Source organism: Mustela nigripes, chromosome X (genome assembly GCF_022355385.1).
Source record: "Mustela nigripes isolate SB6536 chromosome X, MUSNIG.SB6536, whole genome shotgun sequence".
Classification (NCBI taxonomy): Eukaryota; Metazoa; Chordata; class Mammalia; order Carnivora; family Mustelidae; genus Mustela; species Mustela nigripes.
Window position 1 is genome coordinate 120071792 of NC_081575.1, and position 18263 is coordinate 120090054.

General features: G+C 41.0%; 1 long non-coding RNA gene across 1 annotated transcript in view; it reads left to right on the top strand.

The window, feature by feature from the left end:
• Positions 1-1399: 1399 nt before the first annotated feature.
• The window catches only part of LOC132006846 (uncharacterized), a 218136-nt gene continuing 201272 nt past the window's right edge, over positions 1400-18263 (top strand). The window contains exons 1-2 of the long non-coding RNA XR_009401238.1: positions 1400-2569; positions 14232-14408. This is a non-coding gene — a long non-coding RNA (uncharacterized LOC132006846). The remainder of the gene's footprint in view (positions 2570-14231; positions 14409-18263) is intronic.

Below are 18263 nucleotides of genomic sequence, written 5' to 3' on the forward strand. Positions count from 1 at the left end.
ATGTAGAATCATAGTTCCCCAATCAGTTTTTTAAGCCAAAGAGTACCTTACCCATGATTTGTTTTTATTTCTTTTTATTACTATTTCCCCCTTTATTCCATTTCTTACATATGCCTTCTGTGCCTATAAAGTGACACCATTAAAAGTGTATGCTTCTTTTTGTCCTAAATGGTAGTAGCTTGCTTTTCCTTTTTATTTTTTATCTCCAGGGATTTGGGGGACCAACCTTACCAAGGATCTAGCACCCTTATAATTTGCGATTGCATTCTATTCCCCTCACTAATATGTCTAGGAAAAGCTGAAGAGAGCATCTTTTTTGCCAAGTGTTATCTAGATGTCTGTATGGGAGGGGTGGTAACCAACTTTGATTAAAGAACGAAGCAAAATAAAAGGCGTTACTTCCTAAAGATCCTGCATTGTATTTCTTCTGAAATATTTTAATTATGCTGTGTTAATTCTTCCTTTCAAATGCCTGCTGACTTAGCTGCCAGGAGACATAATTTAGAAGATAACATACACATCGTATGCTGTCAGGGTACATGACATACATTTATTGTAACATTATATTTTGTACCTTATAACATTATAAAATTAAAGGACACTAAATTTTCAAGGATGTAATGTGACTCTAGAAGTAAATCACAGCCATGAGTCTTGAGGCTTTATTTCTTGTTTCCTGATGCTTGTCCCCCACCTGTTCCTTGGTATGGGTTCATGGAGGAAGTGTCTGCTTTGAGCTTCTCCAGATCTTTAACAAGCAATTCTATTTAGCAGTTGTTCTGAGGTCCAAGCTTGGACATCTGAAGTTCAGAGGTCATGAGGTCGGTGAATAGCTTGGTAGGGGAAAATGCACTCAGCTTTATCAAGATAAAGGAAAGCTAAGTTGTGGAATACAATTCACATTTTCGGCTATATCAGAAGTCCTAGATTTTTGCTCATGGTGACTTCTTAGCTTGGTCATGACTGATCATTCCAACTGTAAAAATATTCCTTGGCTAAGATGGCCCAGGACCGAGTCTTGAAAGGTTTTTTACTTTCTTTTGTTTTGTTATATCTTCTTTGCTTTCCTTTTATTGTCACTGTTGCTTTTAATTTGAGAAGATCATTACCCACTCATTTTTTGGTTACGTAATCTTTGTTTCGACATCATTACCAACATCTGACCTAAATTGAGCCAATTATTGCTACCTTATCATTCCTTAGTGGTGACTTAAATCTGGGCAGTACTACAAATTTATTAAAAATTAATGAAGAGTAAAATTAAACCACTGGCTCCCTTTTTTTGTTCCCAACTGGTAATGACACAGAAAAAAAACCAAATCCACGTTTCTATTGTTGACTCATGATTCTTCTCTCTTTTCTTTTATAAAGAACTCTACATGATATTGCCAGCCAAACATGGAATTCAACATAGAAACTATCTTGGGCTCCAACAAAGAGATCACTGAAGTGCCAAAGGCCTCCAGCGTGAGCATCTCATGATATACGGGGGACTACAGCATATTCTATAGAATTGGTTTGAACAGTGAAGAAGGTGGATGGTGGTTAGAGTAAATATTTATCCTCCTGAAAGTTTCTTGAACCCATGGCCATCAGCCCACTCATTGAACGCTGCATGTCCTTGAAGCACTATTGACCTGACACTTGCTGCATGAGGACTCATCAGGGAAATACCCTTCATGACAGCCTGAGACTCTGGCCCCCAAGTTTCAGTGTCTAATTGTGGGAATGGACCACATAGAGAATGCATTTTGCTAGAACCTGAGGTTGCCAGGACCTGGAATCCAAACAAGTTCCCAGAAGTACTTTGATTTCTCCATACCAAATCCATGGTCACCATATTGCAAAATGATGGTGGTCACATTCATATTCTCACTACGGATCCTGCACTTTTTTCATTGTGTTGACTTCCTTTGTCATGGCGGAGCTTTGCATGGTCTAGGACGATAAGGACCTCGGGATTTCAGCATCAATTAGTAGAGACTCTCCCTCCTTGCTTTCAGTTCTCAAATCAGTAACCAACGAGCAGCATCACATGGAGAACCCCAAGCAAAGGTCTCCGGTGGCAGTCCCTGGGATGTTCTAGCTTTGGTGTTCCTCAGAGTTTGTAATTAGGTTTATATCCCTTGCCTTAATAATCAAAGGGTCCAAAATCATAACTTCAAAGTGCAATGGAAGAAAATAATATTTTATCCAACAACTGCAATGAACACAGGCTGATGTCTCAAATTTATTCCATTCATGATTCTTCAAACCAGAAAAGATGTGTCAACATAGATATGGTCTTTATTGCAGGGAACCAATGCCATGACTGTGTGTACTGTTGATTCCCAGTCACTGAAGCCAGTTTCCTATTTGTGGAACAAGGACATTTTGCACAAAGCTCTTCTGTTAGATAATGGCAAGTAATACCTTATCTATAGCTGAAAGTCTTAATATGAAAGTTTCTACCTCTTACAAGAGAGGCAGCCTTGGTTCCCCCACCAGTGGGATCCAGTTGTCTCTGCCCATTTGTGGAGTAACTTGGAGGACAGGAAGCTGGTTTGCTGAAAGACCACGGGGTGGAGAGGTAAGAAACTCCTCATTGGTTTAAATGCAAGCTCAACTATGGCAAATGCAGAAAGGCACGTGGGAAGACTCCTTCGACAGAGCACATTTCTGTTGCCTAGGCTATGAATCCTTAAAGTCTTCCTAAGTAGTGACTGGAATTTACACACAGAATCTTTCCTGTTTTGCATGGTTACGTGTGAGCTAGTGTTTGAAATGCTTTTCGAGTCTCTAATTATCTTGTTTGTATTCTGTGCTCAAACGATGAGAGGGAAGGGTTTTCACCTTGATTATGTTGGCTCCTAGATTGGTAGGTACATGAGAAGCTATAATTTCCATCCAAGGGGTGTAAGGTGGGTTGAAATCTCTAAATAAATGGTAGTGAGATGTCTCTTTATTGCTGTATTGTTCTTTTCATGGAACCTTCATTCAGAATTCTCCAAGGAAGTAGCTGAGAGAACGATGTTTAACCTTACTTCAAAAGGGCCCTTCTCCCGTCTCCTTGAGTGAGTGCGTGCCCACAATTACACCAGGAGCTGCTGTACACAGCTGCAGGGGCACCATCGATTGTAGCCCATGTGAATGGATCCACTAACCCGTGCCATTAGCTTGGACCACCATCTTGTCAAGTAGTGTGACTTTGATTGACCCTTGCAGGGGCCAAATCTGGGAATTTCTCTGACATCTATTGCCCCCATGCACCCTCCAAGTTTTTCTCTCTTGTAGGATGTAGGACTATATGAATAGTCTATGGAAGGTTGGCTTGTTAAGTTAATGTCCAAATTAGATCCTGGACGTCTGAGTTTGGAGCCACATGGAGAGCACTGGTTATTCCCTTCTTTGAAAAGATGAATAATTATTCTCTTGGGCAATTTCATTTTAGAAGATAAATTCAAAGAGGCCAAAATGCATAGATGGCCAAATAAATGCATAGATGGCCAAAGAGAAGCCCAGCCTATTCTGCACACCATCATATCTCACCCCAGTTATATTCTTTTTACTCTGAACTTCGCTGGAGCCCAGGGTCCATCTGTGTACTGGCATACTTCCTACCAATAGGAGTGCCCAAAATTATTTTTCCTGCCAAAAAGAAATATATACTTCAAGAGGCCATTTGCACATACCTTCAAGGATTCTACAATGTTACATAACACAGTAATTATTGTGTAAACTTTTAGTTTTAAATAATGGCACACCTTCCAAAACCTGATTTTACAAAACAGCTACATGATTCATGAGAGGCAGCTCCCTTTTTATGTAGTGGTAAGTCAAAAATCTATTGATAAGAGCTACAATGAAGGATCTATTGATAGAAGAAAACTTAAAAAATTTTTTTTTAATTAACATATAATGTATTATTTGCCCCAGGGGTACAGGTCTGTGAATCTTCAGGCTTACACATCACAACAATCACCATAGCACATACCCTCCCCAATGTCCATAACCCAACCACCCTCTCGCTTCTCCCCTCCCCCTGGCAACCCTCAGTTTGTTTTGTGAGATTGAGAGTCTCTTATGGTTTGTCTCCCTCCTGATCCAATCTTGTTTCATTTTTTCCATCCCTACCCAATTCCTACCCAATTTTCCATCCCTACTCAAATTCCTTGTATCAGGGAGATCATATGATAATTGTCTTTCTCTGATGGACTTATTTTTCTCAGTATAATACCCCTTAGTTCCATCCATGTTGTGGTAAATGCCAAGATTTCATTTCTTTTAATGGCTGCATAGTATTCCATTATATGTATATACCACATCTTCTTTGTCCATTCATCAGTTGATGGACATCTAGGTTCTTTCCGTAGTTTGGCTATTGAGGAATTGCTGCTATAAGCATTCAGGTGTACGTGTCCCTTCAGATCACTGCGTTTGTATCTTTAGGGTAAATACCCAGTAGTGCAATTGATGGGTCATAGTGTAGCTCTATTTTCAACTTTTTGAGGAACTTCCATGCTGTTTTCCAGAGTGGCTGCACCAGCTTGCATTCCCACCAACAGTGTAGGAGGCTCCCCTTTCTCCACATCCTCGCCAGCATCTGTCGTTTCCTGACTTGTTAATTTTAGCCATTCTGACTGGCGTGAAGTGGTATCTCACTGTGGTTTTGATTTGTATTTTCCTCATGCTGAGAGATGTGGAGCACTTTTTCATGTGTCTGTTGGCCATCTGGATGTCTTCTTTGCAGAAATGTCTGTTCATGTCCTCTGCCCATTTCTTGATGGATTATTTGTTCTTTGGTTGTTGAGTTAGCTAAGTTCTTTATAGATTTTGGATACCAGCCCTTTTTCTGATATGTTGTTTGCAAATATCTTCTCCCATTCTGTCAGTTGTCTTTTGGTTTAGTTGACTGTTTCCTTTGCTGTGCAAAAGCTTTTGATCCTGAGAAGTCCAGTAGTTCATTGTTGCCCTGGCTTCCCTTGCCTTTGGCGATGTTTCTAGGAAGAGGTTGCTGTAGCTGAGGTCAAAGAGGTTGCTGCCTGTGTTCTCCTCAAGGATTTTGATGGATTCCTGTCTCACATTGAGGTCTTTCATCCATTTTTAGTCTATTTTTGTGTGTGGTGTACGGAAATGGTCCTGTTTCACTTTTCTGCACATTACTGTCCAATTTTCCCAACACCATTTGTTGGATAATTACCTGTATGAATGTCTTTTTTCCGTTGGACATTCTTTCCTGCTTTGTCAAAGATTAGTTGACCATAGAGTTGAGGGTCTATTTCTGGGCTCTCTATTCTGTTCCATTGATCTATGTGTCTGTTTTCATGCCAGTACCATGCTGTCTTGATGATGACAGCTTTGTAATAGAGCTTGAAGTCTGGAATTGTGATGCCACCAACTTTGGCTTTCCTTTTCAACATTCCTCTTGCTATTCAGGGTCTTTCTGGTTCCACGTACATTTTAGGATTATTTGTTCCATTTCTTTGAAAAAAATTGATGATATTTTGATAGGGCTTGCATTAAACTTGTAGATTGCTTTAGGTAGCATAGACATTTTCACGATATTTGTTCTTCCAGTCCATGAGCATGGCACTTTTTCCTATTTCTTTGTGCCTTCCTCAATTTCTTTCATGAGTACTTTGTACTTTTCTGAGTATAGATTCTGTGCCTCTTTTAGGTTTATTCCTAGGTATCTTATGGTTTTGGGCGCAATTGTAAATGGGATCGACTCTTTAATTTCTCTTTCTTCTCTCTTGTTGGTGTATAGAAATGCAACTGATTTCTGTGCATTGATTTTATATCCTGACACTTTACTGAATTCCTGTATGAGTTCTAGCAGTTTGGAGTGGAGTCTTGGGTTTTCCACATAAAGTATCATATCACTCGCAAAGAGTGATAGTTTGATTCCTTTGCCGATTTGGATGACTTTAATTTCTTTTTGTTGTCTGATTGCCGAGGCTAGGACCTCTAGTACTATGTTGAATAGCGGTGGTGATAGTGGACATCCCTACTGTGTTCCTGATCTTAGGGGAAAAGCTCTCAGTTTTTCCATATTGGGAATGATATTCACTGTGGGTTTTTCATAGATGGTTTTGATGATATTGAGGTATGTGCCCTCTATCCTTACACTTTGAAGAGTTTTGATCAGGAAGGGATGCTGTACTTTGTCAAATGCTTTTTCAGCATCTATTGAGAGTATCATATGGTTCTTGTTCTTTCTTTTATTGATGTATTGTATCACATTGACTGATTTGCGGATGTTGAACCAACCTTGCAGCCCTGGAATAAATCCCACTTGGTCGTGGTGAATAATCCTTTTAATGTACTGTTGAATCCTATTGGTTAGTAGTTCGGTGCGAATTTTCACATCTGTGTTCATCAAGGATATTGGTCTGTAATTCTCTTTTTTGATGGGATCTTTGTCTGGTTTCAGGATCAAGGTAATGCTGGCCTCATAAAATGAGTTCGGAAGTTTTCCTTCCATTTCTATTTTTTGAAACAGTTTCAGGATAATAGGTATTAATTCTTCTTTAAATGTTTGGTAGAAATCCCCTAGGAAGCCATCTGGCCCTGGGTATTTGTTTGTTGGGAGGTTTTTGATGACTGCTTTAATCTCCTGACTAGTTATGGGTCTGTCCAGGTTGTCTATTTCTTTCTGGTTCAGTTTTGGTAGCATACGTCTCTAGGAATCCATCCATTTCTTCCAGATTGTCAAATTTGCTGGTGTATAGTTGCTCACAATATGTTCTTAAAATTGTTTGTATTTCTTTGGTGTTGGTTGTGATCTCTCCTCTGTCATTCATTATTTGATTTATTTGGGTCATTTGTGTTTTCTTTTTGTAAGTCTGGCCAGGGGTTTATCAATCTTACTAATTCTTTCAAAGAACTGGCTCCTAGTTTCATTGATCTGTTCTACTTTTCTTTTGGCTTTTATTTCATTGGTTTCTGCTCTGATCTTTATTACTTCTCTGCTCCTGCTGGGTTTTGGGCTTTCTTTGCTGTTTTTTCCCCCAGCTCCTTTAGATATAGGGTTAGGTTGTGTACTTGAGACCTTTCTTGTTTCTTGAGAAAGGCTTCTATCGCTGTGTACTTCCCTCTGAGGACCACCTTTGCTGTGTCCCACAGATTTTAAACAGTTGTATTTTCATTTTCATTTATTTCCATGATTATTTTTAATTCTTCTTTAATTTCCTGGTTGACCCATTCATTCTTTAGAAGGATGCTCTTTAGCCTCTATGTATTTGAGTTCTTTCCAACTTTCCTCCCGTGATTGACTTCTAGCTTCAGAGCACTGTGGTCTGAAAATATGCAGGGAATGATCCCACTCTTTTTGTACCGGTTGAGATCTGATTTGTGACCCAGGATGGGATCTATTCTGGAGAATGTTCCATGTGCACTAGAGAAGAATGTGTATTCTGTTGCTTTGGGATGGAATGTTCTAAGTATATCTGTGATGTCCATCTGGTCCAGTGTGTCATTTAAGGCCTTTATTTCCTTGTCGATCTTCTGATTGGATGATCTGCCCATTTCAGTGAGGGGAGTGTTAAAGTCCCCTACTATTATTGTATTATTGTTGATGTGTTTCTTTGATTTTGTTATTAATTGGTTTATATCATTGGCTGCTCCCTTGTCAGGAGCACAGATATTTAAAATTGTTAGATCTTCTTGTTGGCTGGACCCTTTGAGTATGATATAGTGTTCTTCTTCATCTCTTATTATAGTCTTTGGCTTAAAATCGAATTGATCTGCTATAAGGATTGCCACCCCAGTTTTCTTTTGATGTCCCTTAGCATGGTAAATTGTTTTCCACCCCCTCACTTTAAATCTGGAGGTGTCTTTGTGTCTAAAATGAGTTTCTTGTAGATAGCATATTGATGGGTTTTGTTTCTTTATACATTTGGATAACCTATGTCTTTTGATTGGGACATCTACCCCATTTACATTCAGGGTAACTACTGAAAGATATGAATTTAGTGCATTTCATTGTCTGTTACTGTATATTGTCTCTATTCCTTTCTGGTTTACCAGTTTTAGGCTGTCTCTTTACTTGGAGGACCTGTTCCAATATTTCCTGTAGGACTGATTTGGTGTTTACAAATTCTTTTAGTTTTTGTTTGTCCTGAAAGCTTTTTATCTCTCCTTCTATTTTCAATGATAGCCTATAGCTGGACATAGTATTCTTGGCTGCATGTTTTTCTCATTTATTGCTCTGAATATATCATTTCAGTCCTTTCTGGACTGCCAAGTCTCTGTGAATAAGTCTGCTGCCAATCTAATATTTTTACCATTGTATGTAACAGAGTTCTTATCCCGAGCTGCTTTCAGGATTTTCTCTTTGTCACTAAGACAATGTAAGTTTTACTATTAGATGACAAGGTGTGGACCTATTTTTATTGATTTTGAGGGGGAATCTCTGTGCCTCCTGGATTTTGATGCTTGTTCCCTTTGCCATATTAGGATAATTCTTTACTATAATTTGCTCAAATATACCTCCTGCCTCCACTTCTTCTTCTTCTGGAATCCCAATTATTCTAATATTGCTTCATCTTATGGTGTCACTTATCTCTCAAATTCTCGCCTCGTGGTCCAGTAGTTCTTTTTTTTTTTTTTTTTTTTTTCTTCTCTCTCTGTTGCTCAGCTTCTTTATTCTCCATTATTTGGTCTTCTATATCACTAATTTTCTCTTCTGCCTCATTTAACCTAGCAGTAAGAGCCTCCATTTTTGATTGCACCTCATTAGTAGCTTTTTTGATTTCAGCTTGTTGGGATTTTAGTTCTTTTATTTCTCCAGAAAGGGCTTTTATTTCTCCAGATAGTGTTTCTCTAATATCTTCCATGCCTTTTTTGAGCCCAGCTAGCGCCTTGAGAATCATCATTCTGAATTCTAGATCTGACATATTACCAATGTCCATTTTGATTAGGTCCTTAGTCTTGGGTACTGCCTCTTGTTCTTTTTTTTTTTTTTTTTTTTTTTGTGATGAGTTTTTCCTCCTTGTCATTTTATACAGATAAGAATATGTGAACAAGAGAATAAAATACTAAAAGGGTTGCAATGACCCCATAAAATGCATGCTAACCAAATCAGAAGTGACCGAAATTGGGGGGAGAAGAAAGGAGGTAAGAAGAAATTTTTAAAAATTAAAAAAATATATATTTATATTATATTGGTGAATAGAACAGAGCTACCCACTTGATTTTGGGTGTATTTTGGTCTCTTAGAAGAAACTACCTTCCAAAATTTTAAAGAAAGAAAGAATATACAAAAATGAGGGTAATCATAGTGATGGGATGGAATATGATTGTAAAGATGAAAATTTTTAAAAAATTCTCAAAAAGGTATTTATAAGATAAGTTGGTTGGAAAAAGAAAGAAAAAGAAAGTGGAGAGGATTTGCTCAGGCTGGAAACTAGAACAAAGCCCTGTGCTAGATATAGGGTACATTTTGATCTATTAGAAGAAATTGTATCCCAAAATTTTTTACAAGAAAAAAACCCTAAATGCATACAAAAAATAAAGTTAGCTACAATGAAGGATAAAACATGACTATAATAATGACGGTTTTAAAAGTTTTTTTTTTTTTTTAAGAAATGTATTGTTAAGATAAACTAGTTTAAAAATGTTAAAAGAGGAGAGAGGAAAAGTTAAGAAAATTAGAATAAGAAAAAAAATAAAATTAAAAATATTTAATTCACTTTGCAAGACTAAAGGATTATAGGGGAGAAAACCATGAATTCTGTGCTTTGATTTCCAGTTCTCTGGAATTCCGCTGTTCTCCTTGATCCGTGATCTTGGTCTTGGCCGGATGTTCTTGCTGATCTTCTGCAGGAGGGGCCTGTCGCTGTGATTCTCGAGCGTCTTTGCCTGAGGCGGAACTGCACCGCCCCTGCCAGGCCGGGCTAAGTCATCCGCTGCGGTTCACTCCGAGCTTTTGTTCCCCGAGCGCTCTCCGTAGAGCTGGGGAGGCCGGGAAGGAAGATGGCGGCCGCCAGTCTCTGCCGGGAGAGCTCAGGGCCCAGCTCCTCCGTGCGCCCTCCGGCTGCGACGAAGCTTTTCTGTCTCCGGCGCACGGCCCCATTGGGAGTCTCTCCAAACCCCGCAGATCCCTGCCTCAGAGAAGGAAGGTGAGCGTCCCGGATCTGCCGCCTTCCCCGCTCTGATACCTGCGAGCTCTGTGACACTCAGACACCCCTGATCCTTCTGTGACCCTGAGGGACCTGAGACCCCACTATCCCCGCAAGGGCTGCAGCCCACTTAGCCTCTAGAGCGACGTCCCTCAGTGAGCCGACTTCTAGAAGTTCTAGAAGTTCTAGAAGTTCGGCTAACTCCGCGCTCTCTCTTCCCGTGGCTTCACACTCACGTCTCCGCGCGTCCTACCTTCCGGAAAGTGGTCGCTTTTCTGTTCCTAGAATTGCTGCTCTTCTTCTCTTCGAAGCCCTGTTTCGTCTGTCGGTGTTCAGAACGGTTTGAAAACTATCTCACTGGACTCCCAGGGCATGACGATATTTCGGTCTCGTACTCCTCCGCCATCTGGCTTCCCCCTTCTGTACGTTTGTTTCTTCGTTTTTGGTCACAATATTGTATTTAAACTTCACCCCTGTTTTGGAGGCAGGTCGTTCTGCTTTCTCAGAGGTGGCTGAACTCCAAAAAAAAAAGCTGGATTTGTAAACCAAAGGGATCTAATCAATGAGACACCAGGCTGGGATTTGAATAGAGGTCTCTGGGCTTCTAACCTTACCCCTCAAATTCTAGCACCTTCCTCTCTTCTTATTTATATCATTATTAGGTTATAATTGTGTGCTAAGATGTAAGGGAAATGTGTCTTTTCTGTGTCTCTTGAACTGTTTCTGTAAATGAGTATTTATGGACAATCTTTCTCCTCCCAAGTGTGTAAAAAAAAATTCCAAGGGTTGCATTAAGCCTGTTATAACCCAGAGCCTCTCTCTTGACCCTCAGCTGCCTCTTGTTTTAAAACAATGCTTGGAAGGAAATAAATTGTTAGCTCTCATGGCAAAGCCTTTATGCCGGGCTTTAGGGGATCATTACCATAATATTATGCATCAGGAAGCAATTTTCCAAATGACACTTCAGTGACCCCAAAGAGCCTTAAATCAAAGCAGAGAGTCTTGGATTGTGACTATCTAGTGCAAAAATAGTCATCGACTTCTGTGTTTTTTTTTTTTTTTTAAATAATCAAGCAGCTATCACACAGAGAACAAAGTTATTCAGCTTCCAATTCTTTGGATTGTTGTCTGGGCCCCAGTGGATATCACAGTGTTGGTGAAGGTGCTAAATTTGGATGGTATTGGGGTGGGAGGGGGATGGACACCAACCCAAACTTAGAAATGGGTCATCCTCTCATACGGTCGTCGGGAATTCTTGACTGGAATATTCATAAACTAGATTATAAATGTCTTGAGAGAAGGGATCATGTCTTATTCAATGTTTTATCCCTGCCTGCTGGATCAGTGCCTCATTCCAAACACAAAGGAGCCCAAGACCCACTTCTGGAACTGAGTTATCAAACCTTCCCAATGTGGAGAATCATGTCTTTCAATAACGACTCAGTTTTCCTCTTTATTCAATAGCTTAGTTCTCCCAAACGCACAGAGAATGGGCTTTTCTCCTGCCGTCCCCAGTACGTTTTCCAGAAAATAAGATGTATGCTAATGCCATTTCAATTGAAAGAGCTTTTGACTAGGAGTATTATGGCCATCTGAGAATAATCACTTGCTATTTGTATTATGCAAAAAACTTTGTCTAAAGCACTCTGTTTGTAAATAAAGCCCAGAAACTGCCTATAATATAGATGTAGGTCCACTATCACTTCCTAGAATACGGATCTTGATAAAGTACCAGAAGAGACCCATTAATGTAAGCCACTTATTTCTGTGTGGTTAGAACAGTTGCGGTTTTAGGAGAATGGGGGCAGATGAGGAACCTGGCAAAGAGTTCCCAATCATTCAGTTCCTCTTTCACAGAGTGTCAGATTTTCAGGAGACTGAAGTGATGGCTGTCAAACCTGTTTCTGTCCTTAGATCAGCCCCCAGAATATAGAACAGGAAGGGATTAAAACCAACAACTCAAAGACTACCCTAGAGGAGCTTTCGCGTGTGTAGTGCAGAGGTCTAATGGTCGTCATCCCTGTCTCTAAGTGACAGGAACACCTGGCTAGAAATGCATGGATAAACACTCAGCACTTCAAGAAAATGCCAGATAGAAACTAACCCAGTAAAAAAAAAAAAAAAAAAAGAAGCGTTCTGGGCACAGATCAGCTGGGGAAGGAGAAGAAAGAACCAAGAGATAATCCCAGCCACCTCAGATGGGACATGCTTCCCTCTACACCTTGCTCAAGCATTGCTCAGTGGGCACGTGAGAACATGAGGCATATCCTTTGTAATCCACCGTGTTGCAGAAAGCCCCAGTTACCATTGTAGACCATCAGTGGCATCATCACCAAAAAAGCCCTTTTACTTTCTTCCAAAAGTTCCAAATCAAACAGCTTCTCCAAGGATTGTTGTGTTTTGAGAATCTGATTATCAGTGGTAATTCAACGTGTTACAAGAAAACAGGATGGAGGGAGCCCCACCGATGAAGCAAGGAGATGTATTGACAAATCAATTCCATCAGCATTGAGGAAAGTAGGCCAAGGTAGGAACTAATGATGGTGCTGGGAGGAACCACTTCTCAATCTAATTCTGAGACCCCCCCCCATGTGCATTTGGGTGTCAAAACACAAAACAAATAAAACAAACAGAAACCAAATCCAGACTTAGGAGAGAGTTTTATTCCAAAAGATTTTTGCAAGGGGAGAAAGCCAGGAGGGGCATGAGGTCTATGGAGTTTGGGAGGACACTCTGTCTATAAGGTCAGGAAGAACACTTTGGCAAAAGGGGATTTTCTTTTACAGAGAGGAGCAACCATGGCTGTCATGACCTACGAGTCTGGAAGGAACCAGGCATGGAGAAGTGGGATGAAAGGCGGCACAATGAGATGGTAGACCAGCGCTTCCTTTCCCCTGAGCCAGCCTGTCCTCAGGAGGGGATGACCTTGTTCATGTTGAGGCTGCCAAAGAGAAACTAGCTCAGCAAAAAGTTCAGGGCCTTGTGGGAAGGAGAACAGCTGAAACAAAGTTTGGCTAACAGGCATTTTCTTCCAGTGGATCAGTGGGGACAAGCTGTCCAGTGAATCATTCACAGGGCCAAGAACGGGAATCTGGAGGGTGGGTGTCTGGCCTTCTAGGTAAACTATCAGGCATCCCTGAACATTATCTAACTCACAGGAGGAAGGGTGGTTCTCTGCAGTCAGTGGCTTCTCTGGACATTTCCTATAGATGGAGTCTACAGTATGTGACCTTTGTGTCTGGCTTCTTTGTGTATAATGTCTTTGAGGTTCATCCACATTGTAGCATGTGTCAGAATTCCATTGTTTTTTATGGCCAAATAATATTCCATTATATGGATGGAACATATTTTTCTTATCCATTCATCAGTCAGTGGACATTTACGGTTTTTCCACATATTGGCTATTATGAAGAATGCTGCGATGAACATTCATATATGAGTTCTTTTGTGGGGACATGCATTTTTATTTCTCTTAAACAAATGGCTTCATTTCTACAAAATCTTGTGACCTAGAGAGGCCACCTACTCTTAGAGGGTAGGTCCCAGGACTACTTACAAGTACCTACAGAATCCAGGATCCTGGTGCTGCAAACCCTGGGCAGAACCACATAAGCAGTACCTATCCCCAAACCTTACACTCATGACATGGCTTGCTCAATCTACATGTCCTAAAGCTTAGATTTGCACTGAATGTCTTAGTCCTTGGGTATCAGTCATGTTCTCAAGAAAAAGAAGCTAGTTTCCTCCTGGAGGAAAGTGTTGGTGAGTAGAGTGTTGGCCTGAACACAGCGATTTCTGTATCTATGTCAAAAAATGTTTGCAGGTAGGAAGCAGTCCATTTCATCCAAGGATATGTTAATTAAGTCCAGGCATTCAGGCAGTGATGGAGAGAGAAAAGATACTGGATTTGGGTTAGAAGACCTTGGTTCAGTCCTTCTTGGGCTCTTTCTTCACTGTGGGAGAGACTGTTTGCCTACACCTTCTTCCACATGCCCAGCCATGTCCATTCCCAGTCTTCCTCATACACATGCCCAGCTGACCAGGTCCTCCCCGAAGTGAGCAGAAGTGAATATGCTAGGCATAAATATGGAACTTGGTCACAAGATGTACCCCTGCTGTGCTTCCTTCCAGCTTACTACAGTGCTGATGCCCAGAGGAATGCTGGGAGGTGGGGGTTGAAGACACAGACATGTGACAGCTTGGGTCCCTGAATGGCGGTGTGGAGCAGAGACTTCCCCTCAGCACAAGCTCTACACTGTGCACGAGAGTGACCCCGTCTGTTTGTAGCTGCAGCTTCCTCTGCCCCTGGTAAGTGATATTTCTCCCTGGAACCCTGTCTGACAGAGATGACAGCACTTCCAGTATCTTCTGTTCTTCTGAGAATAGATTAAGCAACCCATGTAAAAAGCTCCATAGCTATACATTGTACCACAAACATCTATTGTTAGAATTACCACTGAAGTGAGAAGTCATGGTTTATCGCTCACAGCTGAAGCTCTAGGTTTATCCACACAGAGTAGAGCTAGAGATGTAGTTGTTAGAAAATGTGGAAGGAGACCCATGATCACCATATAAAGCTAATTTTCAAAACTCCAAATACTGGCTTGGTACAAAACTGAGAAACATTAAATGCAAAACCAGAACAATTCTTGGCAACAGACATGGGACAGTTGAAAGAAATTTCCCCCCTAGTTGAATTTCATGGCATGAAAGTTTCCATTTTTGAGGGGCTATAATTATTTAGACATTTGCTCAGGGACAAGTTTAACAAAATAAGAACTTTTCAAAGTGACTGTGTTCTGTTGAAGGGGAGCTCGTGTGGCAGAAGTAATACCCTCTAATCTAAACACAGGACCTTCTGGAATTGTCTTTGTCTTCTATTTTATAGCAAAGATTTGATTGAAAACTAGACAGAAGTGTGGGCCATTAATACCTGCATATTGTACGTGCCTGGAATTTATTGTATGTGAATGCTCTGGTCAAGTGATACATAGGGGTATGGTATTGCCATCAACCATATTATATGGAATTAGGGAGAGCGTGTGTGTTATTTTATTGGACTTATAAAAAAATCTCTCCACAAGCATACCCTACCAGATGAAAACAGTGGTCCAATAAAATGTAGACTGATGTCTCTACCGGTGGTTAAAACTATACCTTATAGCATGGGGAATGCATTTTGTGAGCCTGACAGTGGGAGTGTTATGGGTCCTCAATACATGCAAAATTATAATAATTGTTTCTACTTGCTCTCTGATTCAGAATCATTAACTGATTTTCCTTATTGTATTCGAATTAGAGTACATTTGGAAATGTTTTATTAATTGCCAGCATACTCCAGGCTCCTTGGCAGTACCTTTCCACTCTGTAGAAGCTGTTGCTTGTTTTTGTATTATTTATGAAGGGTATGTTTATTCTTTCTTAGCATAAAAAAGTACTTCTTCCAAACACTAGATTGCTCTCAGGAATAATGATGATGTGTTGATACAGAGAAGTGGAGTGATGTTTAGGCTCCTGGATCTGTCCTTGGGTCTTCCACATACTAATGGGGTCGGCTTGGAAACTTGGCTTAAATTCTCGGTGTGTCACTTTTCTTGTTTATAAAATGAGGATGGTAACCACAAGGTCTCCTTCCTAGGGGTGCTGTGAGGGTTTAGGAGATTATCAGAACCGTTCTTGGCCCCTTGTCAAGGTTCAATACTTGCGAGTTATTTTTATTGTTGACCTTTGGTTCTTATCTGGTTTATTTATTCATGAAGTGATGATTGAGTGCTTCCCAGGTGCTAGAAACAGTGCTGGTTTCTTGCAAACAGAGAGATAATTACCAGTAAGGTTTGGTGAGCTTCACACGTGACGGGGAGACACCATGACCTCCATTCGATGTTGTCATGCTTATGGCTGAAGTAAATTAGAGACATGCTAGTGTGAAAGTAAGGAGTTATTTTATTTTTGACACTTTCTTTTCTAATTGTACCATTTCCTCCCATGGGAGTTTAATACCATGGTTCCATTGTACATTGCATGCATATTTGTCCTTTATACATAAAAACACTAAGATTTCATTCAACCCTGAGATTCAAGCTTGGTCTCTTAGGGGGCTCTGTTGTCTCCATTGACAGGGTATGCTGTAGCATTGAACAGGCAGAGAAGAAATTTGGATAAGACAAATAAGAGTGCATTCCCATGGTCATACTGGCTGAAGCACCTAACACATTCCTGAGTGACACAATCCACGTGTCTCAGTATCCATGGCTGCATAGTCGTGTTCACATATACGTATCTGTGTGTGCTAACATACGTTGTGTGTGCTAATGCTGTTTAGGTGTGTAAGGCTACTTCATTTTTAAAACATACCTGGTTCTCATTAGCAAGTAGAGTTGACATTCTTCTTAACATATCCTTTTTAGTGACTCTTAGTGATTTTTTAAGTGATTTTCATGCATTGTTCAACAGGGTTAGTCCCATGACGTATGGGAGGAAAAATCGCATACCTCCAAAGTTTATTTTATATCAGTGACTTACTGAGTGGACAAATCTTGTAGTTCAGAGTGAACCAAACTGGATAGGGAATATGTTTTTAAAAAAGACTCATTAAGATCTGTTTCCCCATCCTAATGATCACAACAAAATTTTTATAGGATATCTGAGAAGCAAAACAGTCAAGCATGATCCTAGTGCTGGGGAAACATCATTGTAAATGTCCAAGTATCTGTGTACACACACATGTTCTGGTTGTAGTAAGAAACATTCTCAGAGCTAAGTGTCAGAAAAGAGGACAGAGGTCCCCAAGACAGTAAGAGATACCCAGCAGTGTAGTCTAGAACTTAATCTTGTTCAAAAAGAGGTCTGGCCTTCACCCCTTAGTTTCTGGAAGTGACCTCTAAGCCCTTGGAATGTCTTGCCCGAGAGGGGTATCTTTGTTTGCCCCAGGGACTTTGGGTCACTGGGTTGTGTGACACTATGATTTAGGGTGGGGTGCTGGCCATGCTAGAAAACTGAACAGAGTGACACAAAAGGTCGGGGCTTTGGATCATGCGGTGTCTTCCTGAGTGGCTGGAGACTGAGGTCATCCACTGGTCAGTCTGTCATTCTTCCATGATGGAACCCCCATACAGACTCTGGACACCAAGTCTCAGCTGTGTTGCTCCATGGCAGGACTCCCTGTGTAATGTCACACATCAGTGCTGGGAGTGGAATACTGCCCATGTCTCCACAGAGAGAGGACACCTGGAAGCTCTGCATTGGCAGGTTTCCCACGTGCATCTCTGTACACCTTTTCCCTTTGCTGATTTCCGTGTGTACCCTTTTGCTGTAGTAAACCATAACTATAAACCATAAACCATAAACATAAGGAAGACATAAACCATAAGCCGTAAACATAGGGAAAACAGCTTTCTGTAAGATCTGTGAATCCTTCTATAGAATTATTAAACCTGAAGGTGGTCTGGAAAAATCCGCCAGATCTTGCAATTAGCATCAAAAGGGTAATAGTCTGGAGCACCTGGGTGGCCCATTCAGTTGAGCGTCTGCCTTCAGCTCAGGTCATAATCTCAGGGTCCTGGGATGGAGCCCCACATCAGGCTCCCTGCTCAGCAGAGGGCTTGCGTCTTCCTCTGCCCCTCCCCCTGCTCATGCTTGCTCTCTCTCTCTTTCTCTAAAATCAATAAATAAAATCTTAAAAAAAAAAAGTGGTGACAATCTTGAGGACTGTTCCCAAGGTAGACTTGGTAGTTGGCTAACGTTTGCATGGGCCTGTAGTCATAAGCAAGGGGAAGCCACAGGAGGGCGTCAGATTCAGGAGGTGGAGTGTGGTAAGAAGGACATCATGTGTGGCTCCAGCCAAGAAGCCAGACACCATTCCTGGGGGGTTCCCAGCATAAGCACTGTTAATCAGGGCTGGAACCGTGTGGGCTCCATGACATCGTGCATGGATGGACCAACCCTGTTGAACAAGCTGGGTGCAGGGGAGTGAAGACCATCATCTAGTGCTGGTGAATGCTAGAAACACCACACTCAGTACAAGGAAGAAGTTATGGTTGTAGACATCATAGTCAGGGGGAGCTTCCTGGAGGAGGTAGGCTTCAGCTTGAGTGATATTTGTGGATCCAACTTGAAGAATAGGAGCTACAGGAGTGAATGTACAAGGCACTGATGTTCAGGGAA